General features: G+C 45.7%; 1 protein-coding gene and 2 long non-coding RNA genes across 9 annotated transcripts in view; 2 read left to right on the top strand and 1 right to left on the bottom strand.

Annotated features, from left to right (window-relative positions):
• The first annotated feature begins 524 nt into the window (after positions 1 to 524).
• LOC143667101 (uncharacterized) lies at positions 525 to 5153 on the top strand. Of its 3 annotated transcripts, none has more exons than XR_013167851.1 (4): positions 525 to 1101; positions 1266 to 1395; positions 3575 to 3783; positions 3908 to 5153. It is a non-coding gene; the product is annotated as an uncharacterized LOC143667101 (long non-coding RNA). The 3 variants fall into 3 exon arrangements; XR_013167852.1 differs by having other exon boundaries at positions 528 to 1101; positions 3575 to 3673; XR_013167853.1 differs by lacking the exon at positions 3575 to 3783 and having other exon boundaries at positions 530 to 1101.
• On the bottom strand, positions 2733 to 7482 carry LOC143667103 (uncharacterized). The gene is made up of 2 exons (XR_013167855.1): positions 6226 to 7482; positions 2733 to 4917 (listed from the first exon to the last, which is right to left on the bottom strand). It is a non-coding gene; the product is annotated as an uncharacterized LOC143667103 (long non-coding RNA).
• Positions 7260 to 22343, top strand: part of POR (cytochrome p450 oxidoreductase) — a 66108-nt gene continuing 51024 nt past the window's right edge. Inside the window, exon 1 of one of the 5 annotated variants that reach the window (XM_077140902.1) lies at positions 7260 to 7370. The gene's annotated coding sequence lies outside the window, so the exon portion shown is untranslated. Of the gene's footprint in view, positions 7371 to 7631; positions 7738 to 7808; positions 8271 to 8778; positions 9692 to 18021; positions 21257 to 22343 lie in introns of those variants that run through there. The other 4 variants (XM_077140904.1, XM_077140905.1, XM_077140906.1 and 1 more) reach the window with 4 other exon arrangements.

Below are 22343 nucleotides of genomic sequence, written 5' to 3'. Positions count from 1 at the left end.
ACCTCTAGAGTTTCTGATTCAGATTTAGGGAGGGGCCTGACAGTTAACGGTATTTTGCACAAATCTCCAGGGAATACCCAAGCTGCTTGTTCAGGGACCACCCTTGGAGAATCGCTGAACTAGTAGGTGCTGGAGCATGAGTCGGCCAGGAGATCACCAGCCCCTCTATGCCAGGGGCGGGCTCCCAGCCACTTCCATTCCTGCTAAGTGACTGCTCAGTGCCCGACGCGTGGTCGGTGCTCTCAGCAAGTGCTGCCTGAACCCAAACAGTAACGGAAGCCATATAGGCTCCTCTGAGGCTCTTTCCCAAGGTGACCGGTGTGTTCTGGTTGCCAAGGCAACAGCTTGTTGATGGGGTGGGGATGTACTCAGGGGGCTCCTTGCAATACTGGGAGAGAGAACAAAGGTCCTGGACCAGCCACACATGGACAAGAAGGGAGGGTGTGGTGCCCTCTGGATACCCTCCCACTTCCTCAGCTGCTTGCCCTGGCTGTGGTGAGCAAACCCAGGGCTTTGGTTACATAACAGAGAGAGAAACAAAGGAAAGGTGGGGGTGGGGCTGCAGGCAGTGGGAAAGAGGAAAGGATCCACGTTCCTGGGAACCATTTCGTCCCGGGCAGTTTCACATACATTAACCCTCCTCACCCCAGCCCCACCTTGGTGGGTTCTAGAAGGCTTTGAGAGCCCGCAAGGACGCATCCAAGGTCACACAGTTGGCTGGGCCTTGGTGGAGCTAGGATTGGCAACCTGATCTGCTGTTGCCAAAGGCCACCTTTGCTCCTGCCAGGGCTGCCTCTTTGAAATGGAACTTTGGACCTGGTTAGGGCTTTGGGGTGTGGGGGTGGCAGGGAGGAAGGTCTGGGGACATTTTTTTAATATGCGTTAGGGGAGCCGGGCTGGACACATCTTCACAGCAACCTCACTCTGTTCATCTGTTTGCGGTTTTGGATCCATCCTTGTCATATTTTGGCCACCCCATCCCCACCACCAGCTCTGGCCAAGATAACCTACTCAGGCTGTGCTTCTCCAATTTGAGTGTGGAGAAGAATGAAGTTTATTTAAACTTTCAATTTCCGCCTTGCCTCTGGAGATTCAGATCAAGTGAGTGGGAGTTAGGGATGCCCTAGGAGTTGGTGGTTTTGACAAGCCCCGTGGGGGTGATTCTGATGCCCTTTGAGACATCCAGGGCCTCTCCTGGGAAAGCCCCTGGGTTTCAGTGACTTCTGGGTCCAGCCCCCTACCTTGCCTGGGTGCTCTCCTCTTAGCTGTCCCCGGGAACAGCAGGGATTTATCTAGACCCCACAGCACTGTCTACAGGCGGCGTAGCCACAGCCACCCCTGTCCAGCCGACCACCAGCTCATCCTATGCTATTGGGACCACACACATCTGACTTGGTGAGTTTTGTAAGGATCAGGCTCATGAGCAGCCAGGAGGCCTAAGCTGGGAGTGTCAGCTCTCCTGACAACAGAAGGAAACTGGCACGACTGGGGCCTTTTGTGAAAGGTTTGGACAGAGAAGCATCCCATCTGTGGAGAAAGAACAGGCTCTAGACTGCATCCATCAGGTAGACTGCTCCACTTCCCTGCCTCAGTTTCTTCATCTGTAAAAGGAGGAGTGAGACAAGAGCTCATCACTGAGCTTCAAGAAGCCAAGGGCTCTGCCACGCTCTCAGTCCAGGCACAAGGTTTGGCCTGGAGCCTGGATACGAGGGATGTGCCTTCCCTCTTTGACAGTTAAGCCTCACCTGGGCACCTGCCTTACACCCTGTGCAGAGCTCCTACATCTATCCTTTGACCATCACAGGCCTGAGAACAGTCCTGAGAAGGGAGAAGGGATGGGATTTTTACCCTATTTTGTGATAAGAAAACTGCTTTTTTTAAACCAGGGAGGAAAATAAAGAGACCCGCCCAAGGCTGCACTTTTGGTTAGTACAGAGGAACTTGGCCTTTGAACTCCAGATAAAGATTCTGTGCTTGTGCACTTCTGTGATTGCCTTGTCCCTGAAATAGGGTCATCATAGCCCTGTGGTTTCAGGAAGTCTTTCCAACTCGCTTACCCTGAACTTTCATGGAACTGTCCCAAGGGAAACGAGCAGGGCAGTGCTTGGCTTCAAGGGACAGGAGAGCTAGTGGCTGCAAAGCTGCCACTGTGTCAGAGCCTGTGTGAGGAGCCCACATCAGTTCAGCAGCCAGCACCTATGGAGAATGTCAACTCAGCTTCTCTGAGAGCTGAGCTGAGCTGGGATCCTCATTTTCATCTTGGGAGAAGACAAGGCAGTCCCTTTCAGGCATGCTTGGAGGGAGCTCCTGCCCAAGGCAGAGGGATGCACAGCACAATCTTGGTTTTTTTTTAAATCTCTGCATGCCTGTGAAAGAGAGGAAGCCTGAGTTTGAGGGAGCAGGGAGAAGTCAGGCCACTGGGCCCAGGGACCCCTGAGGGGTGGGGGCTGGAGCTGTCAGCTAGAGGGGGCTGCCCTGGGAGGGTGGGGGGAGCTGCACCAGTGTGAAGAGTGGACACCTCCGAAGTGAGAACTGAGCAGACACTGCCCAGGGGCTGGGCTGTATGCCTCAGAGGGAGCCAGATCTACTGGGGAAGGTAGACCCCTCAGGGTGGCTTGGGTTGAGAAGGGTTTGGACCCACTTCACAAGTATTTACTGAGCACTTGTTACCGGGCAAAGGCCTTGGATTCTTTTGCCCACTGTGCTCAATAACCAATTCCTGAGACACTGAGGTTTCAAAAAGAGAATTTATTACTAGGCACATAGTAGGAGAGCTGATGGCCTAGCGGCCCAAAATCTGTTTCTCTGAACTGCAGTAATTCGGATAGTTTTATTAGAGAAAAGATGGGAGGGGTTTAGGGTAATGACCACAGTGGTCCTAGATGATATCATTAGAGGTGATCTGATTGTTGAACGTGCATGGACTGATTACATATTTGATCACAGAACAGTTGTAAGAAAATGGTGGAATGAGGTGTGGGTTAAAGGGGCACATGTCAGGTGGCCCACTTTGATTGATCCAGTCTCGGTTATCAAGATAACCTTGGACTTGGGGTGAGTTAGTTCTGGGCTGACCCAAGACCCTTCATTAATAAACACTAGGGGTTGTCTTTAGTGATTACTGGACTTTAAAGTTTGAGAAACTAGATAACCGGGTACAAATGAAGATTAGTCACAAGGTTTTTACAATCACAGGGGCAGAAGATAAGGGCTGTGCAATCATAAGAGATCAAGGCAGCTGGATTACAATTGAGAGATTTCAAGAATTTCCCTCTTCTATTCCAATATGCCAGAAAACAAAAGGGAATATCTATATAATGATTGAATAATCGAAATCATTCCTTAAATCCTGATTTCTCAGTTACACACTTGATGGGGGCAAGTCTTGCCATGCATTGAAACCTCAGGACAAGTTTCTTCAACTCTCTGTGTCTCTGTTTATTCATCTGTCAAATGGGAATACTTGTGTATAGTTTTGAGAGAAGCTTTGCATTGAGTAGAATTGTTAGCACAGTTTTTGGGACCTAACTGGTGCTCACTACATGATAGTTATCTCCTTCCCTCCATCCCATAGCAGGTGGGAACATACAGCAAGTGCTCAGAACCTTTGGTTCTATGGGAGAACAAAGAAAGGCTTTGAGGGGTCGTAGAGATCAGAAGGTTCTGATACAAGGTACCCTTGGCTTCGTGGGACGTCATATCCCTAAATGCTTCTTCTTGGGAGAAGATGCTTTGCTGTAGGGCCAGCTTCCAGTCTCCCAGCCTCTGAGCTTTCTGTCTGTTGTAGGTGTCCCAGTTCTCGGGTTGTTCACACTCGTAGGAGAGCCTTTTAGGGGGTTTGTGGGGCAAACTGCCTGCAGCAGGGAAAGGCCCACTCTCCTGGTGGCCCCCCATCTCTCTCTTACAGGTTCAGCCTTTCTCAAGGACTCAAGAATGCATCCACTCCTGGACAAGCCTCCTCTTCCATTCTGTTCAGTGGAGATAGCCTGAGAAACTGAAAAAAAAAAGCAGGCCTCTTGGACAGGCCACAAAGTCCTCTTCCTGCAAGGACCAGGGCTCATAGCAGTCCAGCCCCCTTGCTCCCTCTCACTCAAGCCAAGGCTCTGCTACCCCAGCCCATCCTGCCTGGGGGACTCTGCCTCTATAACCCTGCTCCCTTTCACTCAGCCCCAAGCTCCTTAACTCCAGCCCATCCTTCCTGAATTTTCTGTGGGTTCATCCAGCAAAGGCCTCCTTTTGGCCTGCATTGGGCAGAACTTCCAGGGGGAAGCAAATAGAGGAGGCTGCTAACAGATACCCGGGAGGGACGACAGACAAGCAGAGGTGCCAAGACTCTGGGGACATGATTTAGAGAGGAAATACTCTAAGCCTCAGAGGGTAGACTTAACCATCATCTCCAATTGCAGGACCAGGGGGACCTTCTGCAGATGGAGCATGGTAGGATATGGGCGTAGAAACGTGCAGAAAAACAAACATCCCTGATCGCTCCAAGGATCTGTCCAGTTTTGCTGGAATGTAGAGTTTGTGGAGGAGAGTTCTGAAGATCAAGCTGGAAGGGGCTGTGGGGGGCAGATTTGAATGTCCTTGCATTCCAGCTACGGAGAGCTGTTCAGCCCATGAACTCTGCACACTCCGCTGAGACTGAAACCCGACAGGAATTCTGCCTCCATCCTTGACAGCAGTCAGTCTGGACTGGGACAGGGGATTTTCCAAGAGCCCAGAAAAGGTCTTCAGAAAAAGCTTCATAGCACCAGATCCTTGGAGAGACGGAGGATTTGGGCAATTTGCATCACCAGCAGGAGAACAAGCTGCCCAGAAAGGCCCCTGTAATCACAGGACTGCAGGCTCTGCCCAGCACGCCATGTCCAGCATTTCTGCCATGTCGACATTGCCGATGACGCCACTTTTAGGCCCCATCTACAGATAAAGCATAGAAAGAAAACATGTTTAGAGTGTAAATGTTATCATGCTCGATAATAAGTTTCAGATGATGTACTTCGGGGGTAGAGCTCAGGGGCAGGGGCACGCAGAGAAAGGCAAAGATGCTGAGAGCCTCATCTCACAATGTCAGGGGATCTGCCTATGGTTGATGGATCAGGAAATAAAGGCCCAAGGCAATTACTTAAATTACGAGTTTACCAACAGAGGCACTAAAGTTGATGTAGAAATAATTATGTTGGAAGGGGCGGGGGGGGGGGCAGGGGAGGCAGGCTGTGGTTTAAGTGACCTGCCTCAATAGAAAACATTCAAAGTATCAGGTATAGGACAACAACCTCCCCCCCACCCCCACCACAAAGTAGTTTTTTGTAATCCTGGAGATAATGATCAGGAGTTATTTCTTCTGGGCAGGAAAAGTGAGGAGAGAAGGGAGTTGGCTGGAAACTGTGGTCTGCAATCCTACACATGCATAATTCCATTTTTTTTTTTAAATGAGGTTAATAGTCACTATTCTTTGTATTGGGTGCCACTAAAGAAGTTGGTTCTTTGGCCAGTGATAAGATTGTTTAGATGTTAATAAAGTATTTGGATACTCAACTTAGAATGGGTAAACAATAAGAAATTACAAAATTTGAAAGCTACAAAGGGCATGCTGGCCTCCTGGACAGAGACGCCTTTCACCTTTGGTCTTGATTCTCCCAGTTCTTTCCAGAGACAACCAACGTTCCTACTTTATTTTTTTTACATTCCAGGGATATTTCATGCATATACAAGCAAATATGTGTAAACAGTTTGCACATTCTTTCCCCACTTCCTTCCACCCCATTTGTTTTGAAAAACACTAATGGTTGCATTTTATACCTATGACGTAGCATGCATACTGCTTTAATCAATTTATCTCAGACATTTTCTATATCGGTGCTGAACTTCCTTACGTGTCTTCTTTTTTAGAGCTGGAAGATGTCCATGCATGATGTTGCAACAGTAAATGACAGTGCCTATTTCCCCACAGCTCCACCAACAGTGTGTCATCAAACTTTGATTTTGTCACAGGCGAAAAATGGGATCTCAGTGAAGGTTTAATTTGCATTTATGTGAAATTTTCATATGGTCAAGAGCCACTTAGGTTCCCTTTTGCATGAATTGTCAATTCATACCATTTGCCCATTAATGTTAAATTATGTTTTTTTTTCCTTATTAATTAGTAGAGGGCTCTTTGTTACTAGGGAAATTGCTCCTTTGTTTGATGCGTTGCAGATCTCAGTTCTACATTTGTCTTGTCTTTACCTGTTTAAGTTTTTGTCAGCCAACAAGTTTTTATTTTTGTGTAGGTAGAATTCTCTATCTTTTCGGTGTGAGGTGTGTATCCAGCTTCCTTGTTCTTTCCCCAGCTAGTGAGGGTGTGTTTGGGGTGGTAATGGGGCAGAAAGGCGAACAGTGATCCTGGCAGTACACGAGGAAGAGACGCTTCCATGGGCGGTGGGTGTAGGAGAAACTAGAGGTGACATGCACAGACAGGAAGCTACTGAGGTCATCCAAGTGAAGGGTGAACCCCAGGTGGGTCTAAATTAGGGCAGGGAAGGCTGGAAAGGTGAGAAGGGGAGGTCCTGGAGATAGAATCCACAGGACTCAATTACTGCCTTGATGAGAGAAAGCAAAAGAAGGAAGACGTCTGTTTCCTGCCACTCTGATGATATTATAAGAGACAAAGAACCCAGAGTTGTGATTCACAGAAGGGGGAGTGGGAGAGGGGGGTGGTTAATGCAAAGTTGAAGTTTGAAGCAGCAGTAAGTAGGTCATCCCAGAGGGGTGTCCCACAGGCCGTGGAAAAGGTGGGACCACATATGAGAGCTCTTGGTTCTCCTGAGGGCCTAGTATAGGAGTCACATGTTCAGTCCCTCCACGGGCACTGTGTAGCCACCCTGGAGGCTACACCGCATTCATCAAACCTGTTGAAAGGCTGAGTCCTGGATCCAGGAAGCCTAGCGCTGGGGACATGGTAATGATCCCCTCTTTATACACGACTCTACTATTCTCAAAGTTTTTGGCTGTCCGCTTGTTGGTTCCGCTTTTGCGGATGGCGAGTGGCCTCTGAGAGAAGCCAGAGGCCCACTGTTCCAAAGAGGGTTCGCGGCAGAGCGGGTAATAACGATGATAATGGCACGGGCTTACGCTGCTACAGCACTCGGGATTCCTCACAACCCTGTAACGCAGGAACGACAGTCGGGGTGGGATATCTACCCCCACCATGGCAGCCACTTTCCAAAACCGAGGCGCCCTGTCCCCGCCTCCTTGGCCTCTTCGGCCCGATCCTCGCCCCCAGCAAGGTCACCTCCCGCCTCTTCAAGCAGGCCAGCATTTCAACCTGAGCCCAGCGCGGGCAGGCTGGAGGGGCCCGGGGCGATCTGTGCATCCGGCCTCGCCATTCTCAGGTGAGGATACAGGGCCGTCGAGGGGAAGCTGCGGGAGGGTGGGCGGCCGGGGGAACTACACGGCCTTGGACGGGGGCAGTCGGCACCGTCCGCAGCCGCCACAAGCGCGGCAAGCGCTGGGAACCACAGGCCCGGCCGCGCTGCGGAAGGGGCGTGGCCGGGCCGGGCCGTACCAAGAGCACGGATTCGCAGCGGGGAGAGAGGAGGTCGGGCCCGGAGCGCGCGCGCGCGCGCAGCCTGGTTAGGCGGAGCGACGGCCCCTGACGGCCACGCTGCCACCCCCGCGGGCGGTGCGGGTGGTAGCGCCTCGGTGGTGCGGGCCTGCGCTCTGCTCCGCTGCCAGAGAGAGCAGCCCCGGCCGCCCGCGGTGAGTGGACGCGGTCGCGGACGCGGACGCGGGGTTTGGCGAGGTTGAGGCGCCGGGTGATACCGGGACTCCCGGGCCGGGCGCCTTGTGTCCGCCTCGGCCGCCCGGGCTCTGGGAGTCGGGGCGGGCCCTCAGGCCGGATGGCTTCCCTGGAAGCTCTCGCGGAAGCCGACCCTTCCCCGGGGGCCCTTCCCCCCTACTGATCTCTCGGGACGGCTGGAGGGTCATCGTTTCTGTGGCCGGGGACGAGGCTGAGGGCGTCCGGCAGGTCCTTCGGCCGTGGGTCAGGTCTCGGCATCGGAGGGGTCGGGCTCCAGAGCCTGCGCGGCCACCTTCGATCCCGAGCCTCAGTTTCCCCGTCTGAATGATGGGCCTTGTGAGGCGGTCCATTACTGGGGGTAATTGTGCAGGAGGCGCTCGATGAATGCGGATGGAGCCCTAACGTGACCGCGCAGCATCAGGTGGGCTCATATCGAAGGCTCAGGGACACGCAGCCAGCCTGCCGCTTTCCTGGGAGTCAGTGACCCTTGCGGGTAGGTGTCTGGGCGGCGGCTGCGACGCTCCCTTGCCCGGCCTTGCCCCGCCGTGGCTCCCTTAGCTTGTAGGAGTAGTTGGATAAGAGGTCGAGGTCTCCTGGGTGGCGGGGCCGCGGGGAAAAAGATTTCAGCTTTTTGCTTTTCCCTTCTCAAGTTACCATCGTGTAAGTTGATGACCAGTACCGAGGAGTGTGGATCCATTTCAGTGAGAGTGGCTGCCTCCACTCTTAGACCCATAAAACTATGGTCTCCCTCCCAGCTAGAGGATTGTCCTTGCACAAAGGAAGACTGAACCAGAATGGGTGGTCCTGGGTTGGAATCTTGGCTCCTTTGACCCTCTGTTTCCTCCTCAGTGGCACAGGTCATAATGCAGCCCACCGTGCAGCCCCAACAAGGTTGAGATTCTGAGGATCAAAAGAGAGGGTCTTCAAGAGTGATGTTGAGAACCTTAATGCTGCTTCTTGTAAGCTGAGAGCTTATCTAGCCTCTCCCAGATTTGCTGTCCTCACCATACAAAGCTGTAATTCCTCTTGTTCTTGGAAAAAGCGCTGGTTCGTTAACCACTTGTATGTTCAACCTACACAAATCCCCTTTGAGTGGTTGTGGGTTTGGCTTGATTAGGAAAACATTCCCAAAAAAGCCCAGGTAGTAAAGCAATGAACCCAGAAGACATCAACTTTCTTTTATTTGTGTCCCTCTTATTTTCTTTTCAAAAGACTGGCCAACTCTTGTGCCTGAAAGTCAACTCATGCCTTTCAGACCATCTGATGTGGGAAACTGTTTCATTGGGCAGTTAACTAAAGTATCCCGAATGAGTCTGCGTTTCAGAGAATGGAATATTAGCCTTGAGCTGTGTTGTGTTGTTGAAAACTTCAGAGTGGTCATAACAGCTCTCCAAAATTCTTCACCTCTAGCACTTGAAAAAATAATTGGTGGGTCTGAAATGAAACTGACCCAGGGCTGTACTTTGGCACCTGTAAACAGCAGCATCTACTGCAGTCAATGTGAGTGGGGCAGGTGACCCTGTTTGGGTGGTTTGAGCTTGTAAACTGTCACAGGGGTGTTGCCTGACAAACCTGAGAGGTTGGGTCCTGCCATTGACTCTGGGCTGGTCTCTTAACCCCTTGAAAATCAGGGATCTGAGTTAGAGAAGTCCATGTATACTTTAGAGATAGACTATTTGAAATCAGAACTGCTTGGGAAATCTGGCATATCTACTTGTTAAACTTTTGGAACCATCAATAAGAATTTAACTTTTAAGTAATTTTTTTCTGATGCAAGCGTATAGATTTATAGGAGCTTCCACGATTGCAAAAGAGTCCAGCAGCAGTTTTCTTGTGCTTCAGGAAGGAGCAGGGCACTGGGTTGGGAGGCAGTGACCCTGAATTCAAGCTCTTGCTCTAGGACACTCTGTCTTGGTAAGTCACCCCAGACCCGTAGGCCTCAGTTTACTGCTTGGGGATTTGACTTTTTATTATAGGTCAGATTCATTTAAATTTTAAAATTTGAAGAAAGCAACATGGAGAAATGACTATTTTGTTTTTTGTAAAAATTTTTTTTCTGCTTACAAAAATATAAAAAAAATTTTATAAAAAAACCTTTAAAGCAAAATGCAATATAGACAGTGAAAGTCCTTGGTAACCTTAAAATGAAACAAAATTGCCATTAGTGGTTTGTAGTGTATATCTTCCAGATGCTTTTCTTTGCATAAAACAACAATTTATTATTTAAATATTTATTATTATGGTTTCAGTTATCCAGATTTTTAACATATTTAAGATGCTAGTCATACTGAGACTTGCTTTGTTTTTTTGCATGGGCAGGCACTGGGTTTCGAACCCGGGTCTCCTACATGGCAGATGAGAACTCTGCTGAGCCAACCTGGCCTGCCCTTGGGGCTTGCTTTTTATTACTTCACATGGCTGTTGTGTATCTTTCTGTTTCACTATATAAAGATCTACTTTTTTTTTAAGCCCTCATTCTTTTTAAACATTTCAGAATATTCCAGGAACCAATATCATTGAAGAAAATTTGTATTGTTTCCAGCTTTTTGCTATTAATGCCCTCTGCTGCAGTGAGGAGGCTTCTGTGTCTAAGGTTTGGTTCAGGCATTAGAGAACTCTTATGGGGAGGGAAGTGAACGTAATAATAATAAGCAACAGTGGCAGAGTGTGTTGAGTTCATTCTGGAGAAAATACATGTAAGCCGCTTATTTGTGCCCAGCCTGGTGGGTTCTACTGTAATTATGAGCTGGCAGTGATTCTAGAGGGGCTGGAAAGGAGTCAATCCAGGCTGCACTGAAGAGGTGGCATCTGGTTGGGGTCTTGGAGGGTAGTTAGGATTTCATGGAGCCCACAAAGACACCTCTGGGGTGTAGAGGGTGTAGGGTACAGGAGGCTGAGCAGCAGATGTGGGCTTCTCTAAAGGGTCTTGTGAGCCCTGCTGAGTGGTGGGAAGGATTTTCAATATGACTAGCACAGAACAATGTTTTCTTGTATTGGATATTCAGACTTCCTAACTGCTAAGTGTCCTTCTGTCCGGGTGAATTAGCAATCATTTGGGAATCTTACTGTGCCTGAATTTGTAACCATACTACATCTTCCCCCACCCTCCGCCGCCCCACTTTAAGCCTGTATTTATTTATTTATAAAATTTTTATTAGAGAGGTTGTGGGTTTGCAGAAAAATCATGCATAAAATACAGAATTTCCATATAACATCCTATTATTAACGCCTTGCATTGGTGTGGTACATTTGTTACAACTGATGAATGCACATTTTAATAATTTTACTATTAGCTGTAGTCCATGGTTTAATTTAAGGTTCACTGTTTGTATGGTGCAGTTTCATGGATTTTAAAAAATTGTGTCCCATCGCCATATATACAATATAACATTTCCCCTTTTAACCACATTCAGATATATATTGCAGTGCTGTTGATTATGTTTACAATGTTGTGCTACCATCAGCACCATCCATTACCAAAACATTTCCATTGTTCCAAGTAGGAGCTCTGTACATTTTTTAAAAAAGTAAAAAGAACACCCAAAAATCCCATCTCCCCTATGATTTTTTTTTCTTACTCATCTGTCCTTACATTGGACAAAGAGTGTTTCAGTCGCAGGGTTTTCACAATCACTGTATAGTTATTCAGTCATCTTCAAGAATCAAAGCTACTGGATTACAGTTCAACAGTTTCAGGTATTTCCCTCTAGCTGCTCCAATACACCAACAACTGAAAAGGGATATCTATATCGTGTGTAAGAATAGCTTCCAGAATGACCTCTCGGCTCTATTTGAAATCTCTTAGCCATCGAAACTTTATTTTGTTTCATTTTTCTTCTCCTTTTTGGTCAAGAAGGCTTTCTCAGTCCTGCTTTGCAAGGTCCATACTCATCCCTGGGATGAGTATGTTGTCCCATGTTGCCAGGGAGATTTACACCCTGGGAGTCATGTCCCACATAGGAAAAAGGGCAGTAGGTTCACCTAAAGAGTTGGCTTACAGAGAAAGGCCACATTTGAGCAACAAAAGAGGTTCTCTGAGGGTGGCCCAGGCATAATTACAAGTAGTCTTATCTTCTCCTCTGCAGGAATATGTTTCATAGGGGGCCAATCCCCAGATCATGGGCCTGGTCCATCAAATTGGGAGTCTCCAATGATTGTGAAAATATCAGGTCTTCCCCAAGTGGGAAAGTTTAATATTTCTACCTTTCCCCCCAGTCTCTCCAGGAGACTTTGCAAATACTTTATAATCTTTTGCCCAGATAACCCTGGGGTGTACCAGGACATTATACCATCCTGTACAGACCTACAAGATCGTACTCCTTATTCAAGGTTCCATGTAATTAAGGTTCAAGTCAAATTGTATAGTGTCCTACTGAAAGTATAAAATTGCACCAAATAAGCATCTCTTCCTTTGGTCTCCCACAGAAGATGAAGTTATAAAATATAGTCAATAACATCCTTTACCCTTTAGTCTGATTTACCTTAGTCCTAACAAGATCAACTTCATTCATATCTCTAATTGAAGTCTTATCACTACGACATCTTAAAAATATTTTTCTTCTTCAGCCCCTTCCATGTGAGGCATTTCCATCACTTGTGTATCTGTTGGGATTAGCATGTGAAGATGGCAGAGGTGTCCCCTTGGGCAAATTGTTTCTTTGCAGGCTCGTAATCCCTATTGGTTGATCCAGTGGAACCAAACTCACCAGCCACTGTTAGGCCTGATGCTGGTTGGCATAGCAACATGGTGTTACTGCTTGAATATGTTGTGAGCCGAGCACCTGGAAGACCTGGTCCTTCCTCTGGGTGCTTATGGAAAAAGCTGCTGTCATGGAAGGCTTATTTCACTTATAAAGACATGACTTGGGTGGGTTTGGTTCTATGATATGAGCTAAGAATTGGCCTTTAACTGGAGTGTTGGAAGGTTGAGTCATTCCAGTCTTCTTTGTACAGCTGTAGGTACACAGCTGAGACAATCGCATACATGCTTCCCAGAAAAACATCTGCCTTGAGGCTAAACAAGAACATAATGATGGGCCAAACTGGGGCACTACAAACTCAGACAATTGAATTCTTCCGGTGATAGAACAATGGAATGGAAGAAGTTGGCTTGTGTCCACTTGGTTGTGATAACCAGGAGAAGGGTGAATGCTGTGTGGCGTGCCCTCTAATTAGTAAGGTGGAACTCATGTTAACTTACTTCTAGGTGGAATTTATGAAATGTGTTTTCTTTGTCTTTTTTTTTTTAAAAAAAACTCCCTGATTTTATCTTCAGTACTTTTTCCTGTGGCCCTGCCTGTTTGCAGAAGTCAGCCTTCCACATTACCTCTTACTTTGGTACTTATGCAAGTGCCCATAGAGCGCTGTCATTGTTGTGATACTTTGATCCTTGCAAGTGTGCCTGATCATTGCTTTAGTTCTGTGCAAAGGTTTTCAGGGCTGTGTAGGGACACATAAACTCATGGTCACCTTTCCTGCATGCAGATGGGGTGACTCCATAGCTGTAGGTCACCAGAGGTCTATTTTCAACTCTACAAACAGAGTCGTTCTTAAATTCCCAGGATAATGTATCAGTCAATTCTACCTAGATTCTTTCAGGGGTGGGTTAGGTTGGTGTTCTACTTTGTTAGCTGCTGGAAAGCAACACACCAGAGACGGATTGGCTTTTAATAAAAGGGGATTTATTTTGTTGGTTCTTCAGAGGAAAGGCAGCTAACTTTCCACTAAGGTTCTTTCTTATGTGGAAGGCACAGGATGGTCTCTGCTGGTCTTCTCTCCAGGCCCCTAGGTTCCAACAGCTTTCCCTGGGGTGACTTCTTTCTACATCTCCAAAAGCCTGGGCTGAACTGCAAGTGCTGAGATGAGGAATGCCGAGCTGCTTAGCTGTGCCACATTGCAATCTCTCATTTAAGCACCAGCCAATTAAGTCAAACGTCACTCATTGCAGCAGACACGCCTCCTAGCCAACTGCAGATGTAATTAGCAACAGATGAGGTTCACGTACCATTGGCTCATGTCTGCAGCAACAAGACTAGGTATACTCACCTGGCCAAGTTGACAACTGAATCTAACTATCACAGTTGGTATACATTCCAGTTATTGGAAAGTCTTCTGTCAGGGGTCTGTGGTCTTATGGAGAAGAATGCTTATTGGTTTCAGTGAGAGTTTTAGAACCCTTGTGATTATTTATGGAACCACACGGTAATAAGTGGATGTGTTAGACAGTCCATTTTGTAATATGATCTGCAAACTCCCTACGGTCATTTAGCAGCACCTGCCTGAAGCACCTACCAACAGGGTCTCTAGTCCTATCAATGGCCTCGTCGTCTTCCTGTCCCTGAAGCATAAAATACATTTATTTGCCATTTGCCTCTTCTTCACCCAGGGACTTCTTCCACCTCCAAGCACTGTCAGTTTTTAGTCTTTCAATCTCTTCCTACTACAGTGGTCTTATTGGAGTGCCTTGTCATTTCCTGCTGCACTAGCCCCGTAATTGGCCTCCCTGAGTCCGTACGTCTTCCTCCCTGCTCATTCCCATCGCCCCCCAGAGATTTGTCCATGGTACCATTGCTAGATCCGTCTTCAACCTCTGCTTTCATCACCCACCTTCACTTAAGAATTTACAGTGGTTTTCACTGTCTAATTGTTTTGAGTTTTATTTCTTCTCTGTCAACTTCCGTAAAGGATACGAAAGTGAATTATAATAAAAGGAGTCTAATTCTACATCTCCTAATTGTACTATGGTTGGAGTAGAATGTGAATTCATGAGAATAGAGAACTTTGTCATTTACACAAATGTAAATTCATTGCATAGAACAGTGTGACATAAGCACTCAATAAATACTAAATGGATCAATGTATGAATAAATGAATGACTATGGCTTTTTTTTTTAGAATAAGCAGGTAAAACTTTATTAAGAATTCATGTGAGAGGTCATGTGGGCACTCTCTTGAGAAAAGAGAGGTGAAAGGTGAGAGACCCAGGCAATGTGAGGTAATCTGCTTTTATAGACTTTTGTTCCTTTTGTAATTTTTATCAACTATTTTACTATCCTTCCCTTTTTCCTCCTCAGTTGATGCTTGAGTGTAGATGACTCACTCAGGTGCTGTTTATTGCTGTTCTTCTCAAAGATATCTTTCTCCTTGTGGCCCGACTGCTTGGAATTTGCCCTTTGCTCATCCAGCCAGCCACTGCTCTAATTCTAGCCCTTACCTCAATTCTCCCGTCAGAGATTTCTAATTCCTTTCATCTTAAGAGAGTTTGGGCTAATGGTTTGTCTTCTGTAGCTGCTTCAGGCTGTCAGTGGGTCACAGGCCCTACCTGTGGGAGCATAGAAATCTCTGGCTGTGCTGTTGAGGGTGTGATGGTCAGGTTCATATGTCAGCTTAGCCAGGGGATGGTGCCCAGTTCTTTGGTCAGGCAAGCACTGGCCTAACCATTACTGCAACAACATTTCATGGCTGGTTAATAAACCAGAAGGCTGGTTTATTAAATCATCAGTCAGTTTATTGCACCTATGGCTGATTACATCTACGCTCAACCAAGGGGAGTGTCTTCCACAGTGAGAGAATCCAGTCAGTTGGATTTAATCCAACCAGTTGAATACTTTTCAGGGAGAGGTGATGATTTCAGCAATCAGAAGAGAGAACTTTTGTCTCTACTTCAGCCAGCCAGATTCTCTTGGGGAATTCGTCATAGACCTTCATTGTTGCCAGCCCGCAGCCTGCCTGATGGAATTTGAACTCGTGCATTCCCACAGTTGTGTGAGACACTTTTACAAAATTTCATATTTACAGATATCTGTCGTTGGTTCATTTTCCTAGAGAACACTGACTAATGTGGGATGGCTGGTTGAGTGTGGGGAATAGCAGTGTAGTCTCTGCACTACATCTGTAGTAACAACATCTAACATCATACAGATCAGTATTAGGATATAACACGGACAATGAGAACATTGTTAACTTTTTAGGAATTTTATTCACTTTCTAAATATATGATGAATTTAGCTTAACAAAAGGATAGCATCTCACTTTTGCAAGGTGAGAGAATAAACCTTTTGTAACAGTTTTCCTTTAAGAGTGAGAAGAATAAGATCAACATAAACATCAACAAGGATACTATTTTGATATAATATAAAATCTTTGTCTTCTAGACAGAGTACTCTGTTGGTTAAGAAAAACTTTTTATAACCTTTCATTAAGAGCAGACTACCAGTCTACATTATTTTAACAGAGAGAAATTATATTCATTCAAGTCTTGTTTAGCCATTTTATTTTAGAACAAAACTTACACCCTTAGACATAAAAACTCACTGAATTTTAGTCAGCACTGATTGCAGAATACAAAATTCATGTTCACAAACCTTTTGTAACTTTCTGTATCCATTCAGGGCTGTTGTCAGCAATGACAACAAACAAAATTCACTTTCCTGTACCTTGTACAACTTTCTATATCCATTCAGAGCTGGTAATCAGCAATGATTGCAACAAACTTTTCGCAGACTTTCTACATCCACCTTGGGCTTGTAGTCAGTAATGACTATAAATAAGATTCATGCTAGGAATGTGCTCTGAGGCAGCTGGAGGTTTGAAGGTTAGCTGCTAAGGCATTCTTAAAGATATGGGGACTATTTTGAAACCCTTGGGGCAGCAGTGTCCAAGTGAGCAGGGCAGGGCATCTTATCATTTAATCCCTGCCATCAAAAGCAATTAGGTACTGAGAGTCAGGGTGAAGAGGAATTTAAAAAAATGTGTCTAAGATCTAGGACTAGAATCCGAATTATGGCTTTTTTAATTAACCATGTTGACTGCTGAGATTTCTTCTGCATATTGTCTGAACCCAGATATCAAAATTGGATCTGATCTGAATTTTTGAAGATTATTCTAAGGTACAATATGAACTTTTTGTAGGACTTTAATTTTCCATCTAGATATGAAATTTAAAATATTTCATGCTCCTTCTGCAATTGATTGTTTATCCAGGAGTTAATTCAAGTAATCATTTTATAGTTAAAGAAGAGAAAGAACTTGGGTACAACCCCTCCACACATGGTATTATAAATTTTGCTAGATCATCTATCTGGATGCCAAAAAGCATGAATAAATTTGTCTATTTAAAAAAATTCTAAGGCAGTGCAATGGTGGTTCTTGGCTACCAAGCTGATGACCCAAGTTTGATTCCTGCAGGCTGCCCATATAGGAAAAAAAAGGAAAAAAATTCTAATGAAAAATAGAAAAAGTCTAATATTTGCATGTCTGCTGTATGTCAGCTCATGTGCTGGATGTTTTATATCTCATATATTTGTCATAGCAATTCAGTAGGCTGAGCCCTCGATCTTGGGGCCCACCCTTATGAAACTTATTCCTGCAAAGGAGAAGCTAAGCCTACTTATGATTAGGCCTAAGAGTCACCCCCCAGAGAGCCTCTTTTGTTGCTCAGATGTAGCCTCTCTCACTAAGCCAACTCAGCAAGTGAACTCACTGCCCTCCCCCTATGTGGGACATGACTCTCAGGGGTGTAAATCTCCCTGGCAACATGAGACCGGACTGCCAGGATGAGACAGAACCGGCATCATGGAAGTAAGAAAGTCTTTTTACCAGAATGGGAAAGAGATAAATGAGACAAAATAAAGTTTCAGTGACTGAGAGATTTCAAAGAGTCGAGAGGTTATGCTAGAGGTTATTCGTATGTGTTACCCTTTTTAGTTTATGGTGTATTGGAGTTGCTGGAGGAAGTACCTGGAATGCTGAACTGCATTCCAGTAGACTTGATTCTTGAAGACGACTATATAACTATATTGTTTTGACAAATGCGACTGTGTGATTGTGAAAACGGTGTGTCTGATGCGCCCTTTATCCAGGGTATAGACGGATGTGTAAAAAAATAAGGATAAAAAATAAATAGTAGGGGAGGGATAAGGGGTTAAAAAAACTTGGTAGTTTATGATACTATTGGACAATGAGAGGGAGGTTTAAGGGGTATGGGATGTGTGGTTTTTTTATTTTGTCTTTTTATTTCTTTTTCTGGAGTGAGACAGATGTTCAAACAATGATCATGATGATGAATACACAACTGTGTGATGATTTTAAAAAAGCAATCAAAGGGTGCTGTTGTGATTGAGACAAAATTCTCCTCCAAGTTTCATGGAGGTCAAAGCAAAGAAGGATGAGGTTTCAGAGCAGCCATTATTATCCATTCTTTTTTTTTTTTTTTTTTTTTACATGGGCAGGCACTGGGAATCGAACCCGGGTCCTCGGGCATGGCAGGCAAGTACTCTTACCTGCTGAGCCACCGTGGCCCACCCTGGAGCAGCCATTATTAAAAGAAGGAAGCAGTTCAATTTATCACACGAGAAGCACTTTTCCCTGGGCTTTGTTGATTACACTGAATAAAGCAGTGAACAGCTCTATTCATTCAGCAAGTGTTTGTAGAGCACTTTTCATGCACTGTCCCTAGTTTGAGGTGGGCAGTGCAGAGCAGAGGGCCTGGGGTTCTTCATATATCTCAATTGTGGTTTCCTCCATTTTGCTGTGAAAATTGGAAAACCTGGTTTGTCTTCTTGCCTCTCAGCAGGTCATAGATGACCTTTAGACAAAGCCAGAAGTCCTCGGAAAGCAGCACTGGTTCTGTGCAGATGCTCTTGCAGGTATTTGGCTGAAGGGCCTGTGTCACACCACAAAGTGTGGGCAGATGGCTTTGGTCCAGGAGATCTGTTCATTCAGTCATTCAGCAAACATACACTGAGCACCCAGGTCATGCTGGGCCTGATGCGCACGAGGGGCACAAGGCTAAAAGTCGTCCTCCACCAGACGCAGCCTCTACCATGTCCGTGACCATCCCCAGGGATGCTGAATGTTGAACAGTGCTGTCACTCAATGGTACGGCCAGCATGCTAACTGCAAAATGAAGCCCAAGTCATTAAATGAAACAACCTCTGTAACTGCCTTCTTCTAGAAGTTTGGGAGGGCCTACAAATGGCTGGCTCCAGCTGGACTGGGTTTGAATCCTGGTTCTACGTTGATTTTCTTAGGCGGACCCATCCTTGTATGCCTGGGATAAATTTCACTGGGTCATGGTGTATAATTCTTTCAAGGTGCTCTTAGATGCAGCTTGCTGTTAGAAGCTGCAGAGCCCACTGTAGGGAGGCTTTGTACAAAATGCGCTGTAGTATTTTGTTGAGTATTTTTGCGTCTGTGTCTTTGAGGGATATTGGTCTAATTCCCTGACTTTGGACAAGGTAGTTTAACCTCTGTGATAACTACAGCTCCATTGTCTCAGAGGATTGTTATAAGGATTAAATAGAATAGTAGAGTATCATAGCATGAGTGTTTAATACATGTTAATTGTTATTACAAGCAGTATTCGTTTAGAAAAGGTAAATAGATGAGTAGTCGCGGCAAAGAGGAAATGAGAGAGGGAGAGAACCCACAGATAAGGATAGTTGTGAGCTGTCAGGGCCCTGCAGATTTGGTCCAGCAAAGAGGGAAAGACATCCTTAGACAATTTACTCTGCTAGTTAACAAATCAGGAACCAGGAGTTACTGCTAGTGGGGGATGGCATTTCTTTCTGGGGTGATGAATATGCTCTGGAAATAGTGGTGATGGTTACACAACCGTATGAATTTACTAAAAAACACTGAATTGTGTACTTTAAAAGGTGGAATTTTATGGCACATGAGTTATATCTCAGTTTCAAAATCAGGTTTATAGGTCATGGTTTCTTGAGTAACCAGACTCCTTCTGCTTCTGGCTTTCCTTCATCTTTAGCAAGTCCTGCGCCCTTGTGGCAGATGCATTTGCTGATCACACGATCCCTGTGTGCTCCTCCTCATTTCTTAGCTCTCTTGAAGTTAATCTCAGCTAATGGGCTGTGCAAGAAAGAGATGCGTGTCACTTCTGGACTGAAGCATGTAACAGCCGGGGCTGGGTCCTCCAACCATCTTGTCCCTGTCGCACCAACTGGGAAGTCATATGTTGGGGTGGTAGAGCCAAAAGCCCAAGAGAGTCACCCTCCCTGCAGTGGGCTTTGCATAAAGTTATGCGTTAGCCCCCCAGGGAGAGGTTCAGGTGCTCAGAGCACAGCTTTTCCCTGTGCTGTGGCCTGGAGAAATGCCCTCCCGGCCCCTCCTGCAGGGTGCACCACTTGCCGTGGCGGGTGTCTTTTTCCAACAGGAAGCCCCGGCAGTTGCAGTGGAGCAGGGGTTCCTATAACCCAAGCCTGTCCCCACAGTTCACTGCAACCAGATGTGCAGCTCTCTGGGCAGTACCTGCCAGATGGAGCATTACCTGAGTATCCGATGTGACCTACTGTGCTTACCCTGAGTAAAGGACTTTATAATGTCAGGCCAGTACCAAAGGATTTTTGTCTTATGAGAGAACCTGATCAGAGCAATAAAAGGCTCCATTCAGATGGTGGTTTAGTGCCAATGGGTAATCTTGTAAAGGATGCAATAATCATGGATACTTATTATAGACACTATAAGGCATTCCTCTGTGACAGGAGTGAAGGTAGTCTAATTATTACTAATTTGTTTATGGGATTGTGAGTTTTAATAACTCCACTCCCCAGAATTTAAAAGCATGGTCTGAATATACAGCCACAGATGAGCTAGATGGCCATACTTTAGCGTATGACCTAATATCAGAGTGAAATGCAAGCAAGGCCATCACTGCCATCAAGCTGATCCCATGAAACAATCTGGACTGTCCAGGGAAGAGGATGGCCTCATCTTCAGTGTTATTGCTTCCAGCCTGCTTGTGGCAAGAGCTGGTCTGAAGCTGCATTTTGAACAGACATAAAGGCTCTGCCTGAGACCCACTGTGTGTGTAGAGCCGCTGCCCGGGCACCTGATATGGCCACCTGGTCCTCGCTGCCCTGGTCAAAACTCATCTTACTGCTGGCTGAACCAGGAATAACGATAGACACTGGGACAACCACCTGGGACCACCATGAGCCAGCATGTACCCCCTGCTTTGCCTGTGGGTAGCAAGCAACGGGTTACAACAGGACATCGCCAGAGAGGGTCTCGCAAGGTCGTTCAGTCTACCTCCATGAGCTGCTGGCTGTGGGACCCTAGAGAGTCTGCTTGGTCCTTAGGTCTCTGAACCTGTGCCAGTGAAATAATATTTATCTAAATAGGTTTATCACAAGACTCAAAAGAAAGAATTTGTATGTAGGGCTGGCACGGTGCCTGTCATGTAGCAGCATGGAGTAGACTGCGTGGAGTGGATGTGCTCCCTCTGCCTGCCTCCTGCTTAGTAAGCAGTCAAGCTTTCTTCTGCAGTCTTGAAGTCTTGCTTTTTTGGAGCCAGGGGTATTAACCTTTGTTCTTTGGAGTTTTTAGGGAATCGAGGTCCTCAGATGTTTATTCAGCCCTTGTTAGAGATACAGAAATGGATAAGACATAACTCTGCTCCCAAGGAGCTCATAACTGGGTGAGAGAAGAAGAAAGGGAAGCAACAGAGAATACTCTAGGCAGGTAAGTACTATAATTGAGTATGACTGTGAACTAGGAGGGGAGGCTTTTACGGAGGAAGAGGTATGACCTAATCTTTGAAGATACAACTTTGATGGCTCAGAGAGAAAGGGAAGAACGTTTTTGGGAGGGAGAACAGCGAAGCAAAAACAAGTAGGATTATGTAAGGTGTGTCTAGGGTGCTGATAAGAAGGCCTTGCAATAAGGATGCTGCTGGGTTGTTGTTACTATTGTTTAAATTTTTACTTTTAAACAATTTTAGATTTGCAGAAAAGTTGCAAAAATGGTATAGAGTGTCTTTACATCTCTCACCCTGCTTTCCCTAACATTAACAGCTTATAAAATCATAGTACAGTTTTCAAGAATGGGAAATCAACATTGGTATAATATTGTAATTAACCGATGTTGGAAACCTTTTTCTGTAAAGGGTGAGAGAGTAAATATCTTAGGTTTTGTGGGCCCTGTGGTCTCAGTCACAACTACTCAATGCTTTTGTTTTAGCAAGAAGATGGCCAGAGACAATGCAAATGAGTGAACTGGCTATCTTCCAATAAAATTTCATTTTCAAAATAGGCACAGGCTTCGCCTGCAGGCCTGAATGAAACCATATCCCTAGTGAGGGTTTCCCTAGTTTGTTCCATTCATGTCCATTTTCTTCTGTTCCAGGATCTTATTCATGATCCACATCCATTTTATTTTATTTTAATTTTGAAATAATTTTAGATTTACAGAAGAATTGCAAAATATAATGAGTTCCTGTATTATGTACTCTCATCTCCTTATTTTAATAACATCTTATCTAACCATCAAAAAATGAAAAAAAAACAAGAAATTAACCTTGCTACAATGCTATTAACTGTAAGTCTTAGTTTTCCAGGCTGCTATGACAAATACCACACAGTGGGTTGGTTTAAACAACAGGAATTTATTGGCTCACAGTTTTAAAGCTAGGAGTCAAAAATCAAGAAATCAGGAATGCTTGCTTGGGGAGGCAGGGCAAGATGGCAGAGTAGGGAGGTGTGGAATTTAGTTAGTCCTCTAGAGCAGCTAGTAATTAGCCAGGAACTGTCTGGAACAATGTTTAGGAGAC

Source organism: Tamandua tetradactyla, chromosome 23 (assembly GCF_023851605.1).
Source record: "Tamandua tetradactyla isolate mTamTet1 chromosome 23, mTamTet1.pri, whole genome shotgun sequence".
NCBI classification, from domain to species: domain Eukaryota; kingdom Metazoa; phylum Chordata; class Mammalia; order Pilosa; family Myrmecophagidae; genus Tamandua; species Tamandua tetradactyla.
The sequence above is the reverse complement of the archived record's forward strand: the minus strand, read 5'-3'. Positions and strand labels throughout refer to the sequence as shown.